Genomic DNA, 14,266 nt, shown 5'->3' with positions numbered 1-14,266 from the left:
ATATGAAGAAAGACTGGATCGACTAGGCTTATACTCACTGGAATTTAGAAGATTGAGGGGGGATCTTATTGAAACGTATAAAATTCTAAAGGGATTGGACAGGCTAGATGCAGGAAGATTGTTCCCAATATTGGTCAAGTCCAAGGTTTAAGGATAGAGGGGAAGCCTTTTAGGACTGAGATGAGGAAAAACATCTTAACCATATAACCAAATAACGATCACAGCACAGAAACAGGCCATCTTGGCCCTCCTAGTCCGTGCCGAACCCTTAATCTCACCTAGTCCCACCTATCCGCACTCAGCCCATAACCCTCCACTCCTTTCCTGTCCATATACCTATCCAATTTTACCTTAAATGACACAACTGAACTGGCCTCTACTACTTCTACAGGAAGCTCATTCCACACAGCTATCACTCTTTGAGTAAAGAAATACCCCCTCGTGTTTCCCTTAAACTTCTGCCCCCTAACTCTCAAATCATGTCCTCTAGTTTGAATCTCCCCTACTCTCAATGGAAACAGCCTGTTCACGTCAACTCTATCTATCCCTCTCAAAATTTTAAGTACCTCGATCAAATCCCCCCTGAACCTTCTACGCTCCAATGAATAGAGACCTAACTTGTTCAACCTTTCTCTGTAACTTAATTGCTGAAACCCAGGTAACATCCTAGTAAATCATCTCTGCACTCTCTCTAATTTATTGATATCTTTCCTATAATTCGGTGACCAGAACTGCACACAATATTCCAAATTTGGCCTTACCAATGCCTTGTACAACTTTAGCATTACATCCCAACTTCTGTACTCAATGCTTTGATTTATAAAGGCCAGCGTTCCAAAAGCCCTCTTCACCACCCTATCTACATGAGACTCCACTTTCAGGGAACTATGCACAGTTATTCCTAGATCTCTCTGTTCCTCTGCATTCCTCAATGCCCTACCATTTACTCTGTATGTTCTATTTGGATTATTCCTGCCAAAATGTAGAACCTCACACTTCTCAGCATTAAACTCCATCTACCAACGTTCAGCCCATTCTTCTAACTGGCATAAATCTCCCTGCAAGCTTTGAAAATCCACCTCATTATCCACAACACCTCCTACCTTAGTATCATCGGCATACTTACTAATCCAATTTACCACCCCATCATCCAGATCATTTATGTATATTACAAACAACATTGGGCCCAAAACAGATCCCTGAGGCACCCCGCTAATCACCGGCCTCCATCCCAATAAACAATTATCCACCACTACTCTCTGGCATCTCCAATCTAGCCACTGTTGAATCCATTTTATTACTCCAGCATTAATACCTAACGACTGAACCTTCTTAACTAACCTTCCATGTGGAACTTTGTCAAAGGCTTTGCTGAAGTCCATATAGACTACATCCACTGCCTTACCCTCGTCAACATTCCTCGTAACTTCTTCAAAAAATTCAATAAGGTTTGTCAAACATGACCTTCCACGCACAAATCCATGCTGGCTACTTCTAATCAGATCCCGTCTATCCAGATAATTATAAATACTATCTCTAAGAATACTTTCCATTAATTTACCCACCACTGATGTCAAACTGACAGGTCTATAATTGCTAGGCTTCCTTCTAGAAACCTTTTTAAACAATGGAACCACATGAGCAATACGCCAATCCTCCGGCACAATCCCCGTTTCTAATGACATATTAAAGATCTCCGTCAGAGCTCCTGCTATTTCTACACAAACTTCCCTCAAGGTCCTGGGGAATATCCTGTCAGGACCCGGAGATTTATCCACTTTTAAATTTCTTAAAAGCGCCAGTACTTCCACCTCTTTAATTGTCATAGGTTCCATAACTTCCTTACTTGTTTCCCACACCTTAGACAATTCAATATCCTTCTCCTTAGTGAATACCGAAGAGAAGAAATCATTCAAAATCTCTTCACACAGGGAGTGGTGAATCTGTGGAATTCTCTGCCACAGGAAACAGTTGAGGCCAGTTCATTGGTTATATTTAAGAGGGAGTTAGATATGGCCCTTGTGGCTAAAGAGATCAGGGGGTATGGAGAGAAAGCAGGTACAGGGTTCTGAGTTGGATGATCAGCCATGATCATACTGAATGGCGGTGAGGCTCGAAGGGCCAAATGGCCTACTCCTACACCTATTTTCTATGTTTCTATGAAAGGATGTAATGATGTTGGAGAGAGTTAAGAGAAGATTCACGAGGATGATTCCTGGAATGCAGGGACTAACATATGAGGAACATTTATCGGCTCTTGGATTGTATTCATTAGAGTCTAGAAGAATGAGAGGGGATCTCATAGAAACATTTTGAATGTTGAAAGGGTTGGACAGAGTAGATGTGGAAAGGCTTTTCCCTTGGTGGGCGAGTCCATGACAAGAGGTCACAGTCTTGGAATTAGAAGGTACCCATTTAAAACAGATGAGAAATTTTTTAGCCAGAGGGTCATGGATTTATGGAATTCGTTGCTACATACAGCTGTGGAAGCCCAATCATTGAAGGTTTTTAAGGAGCAGATTGACAGTTATCTGATTAGTCAGGGTATCAAGGGATATGGGGAAAAAAGCCGGAAATTGGAACTAGAATAGTTTAGCTCCTGAAGTGGCAGAGCAAACTTGATGGGCCGAATGACCTACTTCTGCTCCTTTGTCTTGTGATCTTTGGGTTTGGCACAATATCAATAAATATTTTGTCTCAGTCTTCACTGTGCAGTATGACACTAGCAGTATGCTGGAAGTTCCAAGTGTTGCAGGGACAGAGATAAGTGAAGCTGCCATTACTAGGGAGAAGCAAATGCTGGAGGAATTCGGCAGGCCTGGACCCACTGCAGTTTGCCTATCACAATAGGTGTACGGCAGATGTAATCTCAGTGGCTCTTCACACAGCCCCAGATCATCTGGCCAATACAAACACCCATGTCAGGATGTTGTTCGTTGACTGTAACTCAGGATTTAACACTATGATTCACACAGTCCTGATTAATAACCTACAGAACCTGGGCCTCTGTACCTCCCTCTGCAACTGGATCCTCGACTTCCTAAACTGAAGACCCCCATCTCTTCAATGCTCTTCTCATTGCTACCATCAGGAAGGAGGTACAGGAGCCCGAAGGCACACACTCAATGATTCAGAAACAGCTTCTTCCCCTCAGCCATCAGATTTCTGAATGAATGGACGTTGAACCCACGAACACTACTTCGCTATATTTCCCACTACATATTATATGTATTTACTGTAATTCAGTTTTTTAATGCATTGCATTGTACTGCTACCGCAAAAACACATTTCACGACATATGACGGTGATATTAACGGGAGACGCATGGCGATATTCGCTCGCTCATGAGCAGAACGTTACCCGGGCCCGAGTATGGACCATGGGGCTGAGAGAGAGGGAAAAGGACCGGGGATGTGGAGACACGGTGTGTCCGGAGCTCGCAACAATTGCCCCCGAGTCGCGGTGCTGACGAGAACCCAGCTCCTACCTGCCGCCGACCCCCTACAGCCTGCCGACTGCACGCATGCGCGGTTTACGGGACTACGCGGAGTCCTTTACGCCTGCGCATTTGATCGCTGGGTCACCAACGGCAATTTCTGAAGCGCAGAGGTTTGTGGGTACACAAAGTAGCATCAAAGGTGTCGGCAAAAGCACTGGTTCCACACACACTTCTCAAAAGCAGTCAATGTTATTATGCAGGAAACTCCCACAAACAATATACTCAATGTCAACGGGCAATCCGTGTGACAGCTGTCAAAATCCAACTCATTGACAAACGCACATATAAAACATACGGGATTCTGCAGATGCTGTAAACAAACTGTAGAGCAGCATCCACAAAGTGCAACAGGAACTCAGCAGGTCAGGCAGCATCTAAGCAGAGGAGTAAACAGCCTAGGCATGTTGAAGTGTCTCAGCACAAAACGTCAACTTCCTCTCCATAGATGCCACCTGACCCACCCAGTTCCTCCAGCATTTTGAAACCTCTTATTCTGAGTCAATCAGTTTCCAAGTGTTGCTGATCTTTCATTTGTAGCCTCATCCTCCTGGTCTGATTCCCTCGTCCTACTCCTTATAAACTCTAGCCCCCAAAGCTTCAGAGGCTGTGTTCCTGACCCTGCTCTAACGAAGATCTACCCACCATTCTGCTGTCATACTTTAGAGGGGAGTGTTGTATGGCAACAACCTAGCTGAGTGAGGCACAGGCCTTGGAAATCAGTGAAAATGGTCCCAAAATGTTGAATAGAGCAGGGAAGAAGAGTTTAACCACCCATGACATAGAACATAGAAATTGGCTGACCGTGTAAGACTGCCTAGAATTTCCCTAGCACATAGCCATCTTTTTTTTTTAGCTCCATGTACCTATGTAAGAGCCTCCTAAAAGACCCTATAGTACCTCTACCACTGTCACTGGCCGTGCATTCCAAGCACCCATCACTCTCTGTGTGGAAAAACTTAGCCCTGAAATCTCCACTGTACCTACTTCCAAGCACCTTAAAACTATGCCCTCTCCTCTTAGCCATTTCAGCCTCTGACTATCCACATGATCAATGCCCCTCATCATCTTATACACCTCTATCAGGTCACCTCTCATCCTCCGTCGCTCCAAGGAGAAAAAGCCAAGTTCACTCAACATATTCTCATAAGGCATGCTCCCCAATCTAGGCAACATCCTGGACCCTTTCTATGGATTCCACATCCTTCCTGTAGTGAGGTGACGAGAACCAGAACAGTGGGGTCTTTAATATTTAACATACTTTAACATTTTTCCTTGGGCCAGAGCCCTGGGGAATGAGGAATATTTGGGACAAACCCCAGTGAACTCACCTTCTTCTGCAGTTTGCAGAAAGCCAGGAAATTCAAAGTAAACCTCTTCACCCACAGACTGGCGACCATTTGCAGCCTGACATTATAGGGTGAGTGATAGGTGAATTGCAGGGATGGATCTACTGTATATTGGCTGTGTGACAGGGACAGTAAGCACCTGAGATGCAGGATTTGAAATAGAACTGATATATTGTCACAGATCCACTATATTAGACATCAGTTTATTTTAAGACCAACATCAGGAAAAGAAACCCCTCCAATACTCAGTGACCAGGACCAGGACTCACTCCTGGGCGAGATGAGCTGCCACAATACCTGCAGATCTGACATTGACGGTCCCTTGTGAACTTGCAGCTGGATTCAATCACCATGATGGTTAAGTTAACAAAGAGCTCATTTGAACTTCCTCCCTGATGTGAAGTTGCTGGTTTTTCAGCATTTGAGATGATAAGAGTAAATTTCTTTGCTTGACGCAGGACACAGAGTTTGGCCTCTACGTATTGTGAAAACTGGAGCCTCACAAAGTGGGTTAACTGAATAAGTCTCTTCCTACACTCAGAAAAGGTGTGAAGCTACACTGGTAGAAAGAGACAAACTGACCTTATTGGTATGTGGCGGTGGTAAATGCAGAGTCAGCAAAGCCTTTGAAGCCCAGGAGTAGCTGATTCAGCTTTCTTGTTGCAGATTGACACTGTGTGGCACTTTGGTGGTGTGAATGCAACTGGTCACTTGTTATTCAATATGTGCCTAGAGAAAGTAGAAGAAAAACATGGTCTCAGTAGCAGAGAGTCAGAACTACAGGATGTTGAACAAAGGTGATTTCCTCAATAAGCAAAGGTAACACAATGATTTTGTTGACTGTCCATTTCTCTCCATAGATGCTGCCTGACTCACCAAGTTCCTGCAGTGTTTGTGTGTGGCTGGAATAGCTTTCAGACAGGAAGGGGATAACTTTTGAAGTACCCAGTGACCGGTTCTTAACCACAGTTGTTCACAGGATAACGACTGTGAGGAGGAGATGATACGCAAGATGTCCAAGTCTGCTGATGTCACAGAAATGGTGGAAGGAAATCTAATGACGATTCTACATCAAGTGGTTCAGAAGGCAGCTTTAAGCTGCATGGGTGCACAGCAGTACAGTAACTGAAGTGCTCCCATGTGCCACATTCTTTTACATAATGTTGATTTAACTTTGAAATGATTAGCATTTACTATCCTTGATGATGTTTTAGAAGACCTGGCAACTCTTTGAAAGCTCCTTTTGAAAAAGTATTTGAATACAATTGAAGGATTGCAGAATGCAAAAGCAAATATTTGTAGCATGCTGGAATGTGTCTGGCCTATCAACAACACCCATCAGGGTCTTCTAACCTTACAGTTTCTTGACTCTATCCACAATGATTCTACATCTTCCAATCCTATATCACCTCTTTCTAAAGATTTGATTTCATTTTTTTAACACCAGAGCCACTGCTGCTCTGCCTATCTACCTGTCCTTTCAATAACTTGTGTATTCAGGGACATTAAGCTCCCAACTGCAATTGTCATTCACTCTGCAATGACCACAACGTCACACCTGCAAATCTCTAACTGTGCTACAAGATAACCCACTTTATTCTGTATCCTGTATGTATTCAAATACCTTCAGTCCTGTATTTATCAGCCTTATCAATTTTGTCCCCTATTACACTGCACCCATCCCACTAACTGCAATTTTTCCCTCTCATCTGCCTGACCTTCCTGATAGTCTCATTATACACTATCTCTGCTTGTAAACTAACATCTCTTTCTACAGCCCGATCACTCCGATTCCCATTCCCCTGCAAAATTTGGTTAAACCCTCTCCAACAGTTCTAGCAAACCTTTCCACAAGGATGTTAGTCCCCCTCAGGTTCAGGTGTAGCCTATCCCTTTTGTACAGGTTGTACCTTGTGAATCACTACCCCTGCACTAGTTCCTCAGCCACACATTCATCTGCTAAGTCATCCTATCCTTTTCTTCACTGGCATGTGGCACAGGCAGTAATCCAGAGATTGTTACCCTGGTGGTCCTGCTTTTCAGCTCTCTAAATTCTCTCTGCATGACCTCCCCTCTTCTCCTTCCTATGTCATTGGTACCAGTATATACCAAGACTGGCTGCTCACTCTCCCACTTTAGAATGTCATGGACACAATGCAAGACATCCACACCCAGGCACCTGAGAAGCAGCATACCATCTGGGTCCCTCTATCGCTTCATAGACTTTGCTATCTACTGCTCTAACAATGGAATGTCCTGTGACCACTGCACTCCCCCTCAGCCCCCTTCCCTTTTGAGCCGCAGCACCACACTCAGTGCCAAAGACCCAGTCCCAGGTAAGATTTCCCTGCCAACAGTATCCAAAGTGTTACACTTGTTATTTAGGAGAAAACCACAGGGCTGCTCTTGTTTCCCTTTCCTCTTCTGGCAGTCACAAATTCACCTGCCTCCTGCACCCTAGCGATGGCTACCTCCCTGTAGCATCTAACTATCATCTCCTCAGTTTCCCATATGAGTCATTGAGGTGCAGCTCCAGTTCTTCAACATGTTCTCTGAGGAGCTGCAGCTCGGTCCACCTGGTGCAGATGTGGTTATATTCGGGAGGTTGCAGATCTCCAAGAATTCCCACATCTCACACAAAGAACATCATCCAGCCCCTGGAGCCATTCTTACTGCCCTAACGATACACTTACAGATGAAGAACAAACAAGAAAAAGCTAACCAGATACTTACGTTGCCCATGCCTACTGAGCCAAAGCCAAAAGTCTCTCCACTCAAACACTGCTGCGCTCCAATAATGGCCGTTTCACCTGTCCCTGCCTTATTTTTATTTGACCTTGCTAATGAATCGCAAACTCCGATTGGCTATTGCAATAGCTCTGAAAAAAACAGCCAGTAACATTGATTTTCAAAGCTTTCTGCTCAATCTGGGTGAAGACTCTGTTACTTTTTGCTTCTGTTGGCCACTTTCAAGCTCCTACTCTCTCCCTGTAACCTCTCACAGCCTTACTAATCAAGAACCTATCAAACTCCACTTTATGTTTACTCATTGACTTGGCCTCCACAGCTGTCCATTGCATTGAATTCCACAGATTCATTATTACTTGGCTAAAGAAATTCCTTCCCATCTCTGTTTTGAAGTGTTGTCCTATTTTGAGGCTGTGCCTCTGGTCCTAGATTCCACCACTATAGGAAACATCCTCTCCGCATCTACTCTATCTATGCCCTCTAGTCCTGGACTCCCTCGCTATAGGAAACGTCTTCGCCACATCCACTCTACCTGTGCCCTCTGGTCCTGACTCCCCTACTATAGGAAACATCCCCTCCATGTCCACCCAGGGGTCCTTAACCTTTTTATCCCATGGCCCAATACCATTAATCAAGGGGTTCTTGGACCCCAGATGGGCTTTTCAATGTTGGAAAAACCACCACCCACTTCCCCCACATTCTTCTAAACTCCAGCAAGTACAGCCCCAAAGCCATCAAATGTTCCACATACATTAACCTTTGATTACCGGAACGTCCTCTGGGAACTCTAGAATGCCAGCTTATCTAAGGGGCCTAATATTGCTTTCAATACTCCTAGTTCAGTCTGACTAATGCCTTATAAAGCCTCTGCATTAAATACTTGCTCTTATATTCTGTTCCTTTCCAAATGAATACTATGATAACATTTGAGTCACTTTATGTAAGCACAATCAGTATTATCAAGATTTGTATTTATTGTGTTTTTATTGTTTTCTTTATGTATATTGTTTTTATGCTGCATCAGATCTGGAGAAACAATTCCAAAACTCAGGCATGCACTCAGAGGATGCCAGGCTCTGGAAGAGATTTCATCAAATTGCAAAGTAAATGTTATTATCAGAGTACACTTATGTCACCACACATGACCCTGAGATTCATTTTCCTACAGGTGTACAACAAATCTATAGAATAGTAACTATAACAGGATCAATGAAAAATGGAACAGAGCATAGGACAACAAACTGCAAATGCAAATATAAATCAATAGCAATTAATAACAAGAGCATGAAATAATGAGATAAAGAGTCCTTAAAGTGAGACCATTGGTTGTGGGACACCAGAAACAGAATGACTGTAGCTATCCCCTTTTGTTCAAGAGCCTGATGGCTGAGGGGTAGTAACTGTTCTTGAACCTGGTGGTGCGAGTCCTGAGGCTCTTGTACCTTCTACCTGATGACAGCCGCAAGAAAAGAGCATGACCTGTGTGGTGATGATGGATGCTGCTTTTCTACAGCAATGTTTCATGCAGATGGGCTTAATGGTTGGGAGAGCTTTACCCCGATATAGCTGGCTGAATCCATTATCTTTTGTAGGATATTCCGTTCAAAAGCATACCAGACCATGATGTAGCCAGTAAATACACTCTCCACTACACATCTATAAGTTCGTCAAAATTTTTTACATTATACCAAATCTTCTTAGACTCCTAAGGAAGTACAGGCATTGCTGTGCTTTCTTTGCAAATTACATTTATATGATGCGTCCAAGACAGGTCCTCTAAGATAGTCACCCCCAGGAATTTAAAGTTACTGACCATCTCCACCTCTGATCCTCTAATGAGTACTTGCTCATGGACCTCTGGTTTGCCTCTCCTGGGTCTCGGCCCGAAACGTCGACAGTGCTTCTCCCTATAGATGTTGCCCGGTCTGCTCTGTTCCAACAGCATTTTGTGTGTGTTGTTTGAATTTCCAGCATCTGCAGATTTCCTCGTGTTTGCTCTACTATCAGTTCCTTGGTCTTATTGACATTCAGTGAGAGGTTGTTGTTATTACACCACAGCCAAATTTTCCATCTCCCTCCTGTATGCTGATTCATCACCACCTTTGATACAGCCCACAACAGTGGTATTATTAGCAAATATATATATGGCGTTCAAGCTGTACTTAGCCACACAGTCATAAGTGTAAAGTGAGTAGAGCAGGGGGCTAAGCACACATCCCTATGGTGCTCCTGTGCTGATGGAGATTGTGGAGGAGATGTTTTTGTCAAACCAATCTGACTGGGGTCTGCAAGTGAGGAAATCCAGGATCCAATTGTACAAGGGGGTATTGAGGCCCAGGGCTTAGAGTTTACTGATTAGTTTTGAGGGGATGATGGTATTGAATGCTGAGCATCCTGACCTTTGCTGTCCAGATGTTCCAGGTTGTGTTAAGAGCATCTGCTGTGGGCAAACTGAAGTGGATCCAAGTCACCACTCAGACAGGAACTGAAATGCTTCAACAGCAGCCTCTCAGAACACTTCATCATTGGATGTAAATGCCACTGAGTGATAGTCATTGAGACAGTCTACCACATTGTTCTTGGGCACTGGTAGAATTGAAGTCTGCTTGAAGCAGATAGATAGATAGATTCAACTTGATCATGGATAAAGGTAGACCTAGTCCTCGGGTTGAACTTCTAAACTGGAAGAAGGCCACATTTGAAGAAATGAGAAAGGATCTAAAAAGTGTAGATTGGGACAAGTTGTTCTCTGGCAAGGATGTGATTGGTAAGTGGGAGGCCTTTAAAGGAGAAATTTTGAGAGTGCAGAGTTTGTATGTTCCTGTCATGGTTGGCCCTGGCAAAACAAATAAGGATAAGGAACCTTGGTTCTTGAAGGATATTGGAACTCTGATAAAGAAGAGGAGAGAGATGTATAACATGTTTAGGTAACAGGGTGGAAATAAGATGCTTGAGGAGTATAAAAAGAGTAAGAAAATACTTAAGAAAGAAATCAGAAGGGCTAGAAGAAGACAAGAGGTTGTTTTGGCAGCCAGGGTGAAGGATAATAATCCTAAGAGCTTTTACAGGTATGTTAAGAGCAAAAGGATAGTAAGGGATAAAAGTGGTCCTCTTGAACATCAGAGTGGTTGGCTATGTATGGGACCAAAAGAAATGGGAGAGATATTAAATGGGTTTTTTGCATCTGTATTTACTAAGGAAACTGGAATGGAGTCTATGGAAACAAGGCAAACAAGTAGGGAGATCATGGAATTTATACAGATTAAAGAGGAGGTGCTTGCTGTCTTGAGGCAAATCAGAGTAGATAAATCCCCAGGACCTGACAGGGTATTCCCTCAGACCTTGAGGGAGACTAGTGTTGGAATTACAGGGAGCCTGGCAGAAATATTTAAAATGTCAATATCCACGGGTCAGGTGCCGGAGGATTGGAGGATAACTCATGTAGTTCCGTTGGTTAAAAAAGGCTCAAAAAGTAAACCAGGAAGTTATAGGCTGGTAAGTTTGACATCGGTAGTAGGTAAATTATTGGAAGGAATATTAAGAGATAGGATCTACAAGTATTTGGATAGACAGGAACTTATTAGAAAAAGTCAGCATGGCTTTGTGCATGGTAGGTCATGTTTAACCAATCTATTAGAGTTTTTCGAGGAAGTTACCAGGAAAGTGGATGAAGGGAAGGCAGTGGATGTTGTATACATGGACTTCAGTAAGGCCTCTGACAAGGTCCCGCATGGGAGGTTAGTTAGGAAGATTCAGTCGCTAGGTATACATGGAGAGGTAGTAAATTGGATTAGACATTGGCTCAATGGAAGAAGCCAGAGAGTGGTAGTGGAGGATTGCTACTCTGAGTGGAGGCCTGTGACTAGTGGTGTGCCACAGGGACCAGTGCTGGGTCCATTATTATTTGTCATCTACATCAATGATCTGGATGATAATGTGGCAAACTGGATCAGCAAATTTGCTGATGATACAAAGATTGGAGGTGTAGTGGACAGTGAGGAAGGTTTTCAAAGCTTGCAGAGGGATTTGCACCAGTTGGAGGAATGGGCTGAAAAATGACAGATGAAGGTTAATGCGGATAAGTGTGAGGTATTGCACTTTGGAAGGTCAAACCAAGGTAGAACATATAAGGTAAATGGTAGGACACTGAGGAGTGCAGTAGAACAGAGGAATCTGGGAGTACAGATACATAATTTCCTAAAAGTGGCGTCACAGGAGAGCTTTTGGTATATTAGCCTTTATAAATCAAAGTATTGAGTGTAAGAGTTGGAATGTAATGGTGAGGTTGTATAAGACATTGGTGAGACCGAAATTGGAGTATTGTGTGCAGTTTTGGTCACCTAATTACAGAAGGATATTAATAAGGTTGAAAGAGTGCAGAGAAGGTTTACAAGGATGTTGTCGGGAGAAACTGAGTTACAGAAAAAGGTTGAATAAGTTAGGACTTTATTCCCTGGAGCATAAGAGAATGAGGGGGTAATTTGATAGAGGTGTATAAAATTATGATGGGTATAGATAGAGCGAATGCAGGCAGGCTTTTTCCACTGAGGCTAGAGGAGAAAAAAAAGAGGTCATGGGTTAAGGGTGAAGGGAAAAGTTTAAATGGAACATTGGGGGGGCTTCTTCACGCAGAGGGTGGTGGGAATATGGAATGAGCTGCCAGATGAAGTGGTGAATGCGGGCTCACTTTTGACATTTAAGAAAAACTTGGACAGGTATATGGATGAGAGGGGTTTGGAGGGATATGGCCCAGGTGCAGGTCATTGGGACTAGACAGAAAAATGGTTCGGCACAGCCAAGAAGGGCCAAGAGGCCAGTTTCTGTGCTGTAATGTTCTATCGTTCTATGGATAACACATGCTGCCAAAGTGAGAGGCTGAAGATATCTGTGAACACAGTTGGTCAGCTCAGGTCTTAAGTACTTGGCCAGCTATTCTGTCCGGACCTGAAGCTTTCCTTGGATTCACTCCCCTGAAGGCAGGCTGCACATCATCTTCAGATCTTGAGACTAAAGGACCAGAATCAGAATCAGATTTATTATCACCAGCATATGTTGTGAAATGTGTTAACTTTGTGGCAGCAGTACAATGCAATACATGATAAATATAGAGAAAAAAATAATCACAGTAAGTTTATATGTGTACATTAAATAGTACAACTAAATAAGTAGTACAAAAACAGAAATAAAAAAAGTAATGAGGTAGTGTTCATGGGTCAGTGTCCATTTAGAAGGCAGATGCCAGAGGGGAAGAAGCTGTTTCTGAATAATTGTGTGCCTTCAGGCTTCTCTACCTGCTTCCCCATGGTAACAATGAGAAGGGGGGATCTCCTGGTGATGAGGGTCCTAAATAATGCTTTTCTGAGGCACCACTCTTTGAAGATGTCCTGGATACTACAGAGGCTACTGCCCATGATGGAGTTGTCTAATTTAACAATTTTCTGCAGCTTATTTCAATCCTGTGCAGTAGTTCCCCGCCCCCAATACCAGACACTGATGCAGCCTGTCAGAATACTCTTCATGATATATCTGTCAAAGTTTTTGAGTGTTTTAGGTGACAAACCAAATCTCCTCAAATTCCTAATGAAATATAACCACTGTCTTGCCTTCTTTATAGCTGCATCAATATGTTGGGACCAGGCTGGGTCCTCAGAGATCTTGACACCCAGGAACTTGAAATTTTTCACTCTCTGCACTCCTGATCCCTCTTTGGGGATTGGTGTGAGTTCTCTTGCTTTACCATTCCTGAAGTCCACAATCAGCCCTTTGGTTTTACTGACAGTGAGTGCAAGGTTGTTGCTACGACACTGCTCAACTAGCCAGTATATCTCATTCCTCTATGCCCTGTCATCGTCATTTCAGATTTTGCCAATCATGATTGTATCATCAGCAAATTTATAGATGGCATTTGAGCTATGCCTAGCTACGCAGTCATGGGTGTAGAGAGAGCTGAGTAGTGGGATAAGCATCTATCATTTAGGTGCACCATTGTTGATTGTCAGTGAGGCAGTGATATTATTGCAATAAGTACCATAACAGACAGCATCATCTCTCGGTGAAAACCAACTCAGTCACATACAGACAGGGGAGCTACAAAAACACAAGTGAACAACTGTCTAACCAAAGCTAAAATGTAACAATAAATGAGCTTGAACATCCCACCATAATCCTGCAAATGCATTTTGAAAGAAGAACAATAAGTAGTGCTGTCCACTGGGGATGCTGGGACCAGTTATCAACTGTGCCCCGGAGTGCTACAGCATGCCTGTCCATGAAGAGAATATTCTCACCTGAAACATGTCTGTTTGCCAGAGATTGATTTGGGAATTGAGCTGCTGAGAGGGATGAATGTGCCTAAGGCATTGGAGCCATTGCAAGTGATTTGCAATGTTAATAATTGACTTTATACAATTAGAACAATGTTGGGATGGACTCTGAATTGACCACTGAATTAAGACAATGGTGATGGGAGACACAGTGCACAGCCTGAGCTGACAGTTTACAGGATCTCCATTTTGAACTTGGGTGAGCTTCGACACCAGCAGTTCAAGGCAGGCTTCCCTGAATGCAGTCAAGATGAACAATTACTGGAAGTTGGAGAAATACCAACAGGTTGGAGACTACACAGATGGAATATGTCTTGCTTCTCCAACCTGATTGTGGCTTCATCATGGTT

At 43.3% G+C, this 14,266-nt stretch overlaps 2 protein-coding genes across 3 annotated transcripts in view; both read right to left on the bottom strand.

Moving 5' to 3' along the window:
* LOC132383244 (zinc finger protein 420-like) overlaps nucleotides 1-3,528 on the bottom strand; it is a 97,318-nt gene extending 93,790 nt beyond the window's left edge. For both annotated transcript variants that reach the window (XM_059954178.1, XM_059954177.1), the window contains exon 1: nucleotides 3,488-3,528. The gene's annotated coding sequence lies outside the window, so the exon portion shown is untranslated. The remainder of the gene's footprint in view (nucleotides 1-3,487) is intronic.
* The window catches only part of LOC132382817 (oocyte zinc finger protein XlCOF6-like), a 45,554-nt gene that overhangs the window by 17,040 nt on the left and 14,248 nt on the right, over nucleotides 1-14,266 (bottom strand). The window lies entirely within an intron of this gene.

The sequence above is a fragment of the Hypanus sabinus genome, chromosome 29 (assembly GCF_030144855.1).
Source record: "Hypanus sabinus isolate sHypSab1 chromosome 29, sHypSab1.hap1, whole genome shotgun sequence".
Lineage (NCBI taxonomy): Eukaryota > Metazoa > Chordata > Chondrichthyes > Myliobatiformes > Dasyatidae > Hypanus > Hypanus sabinus.
The sequence above is the reverse complement of the archived record's forward strand: the minus strand, read 5'-3'. Positions and strand labels throughout refer to the sequence as shown.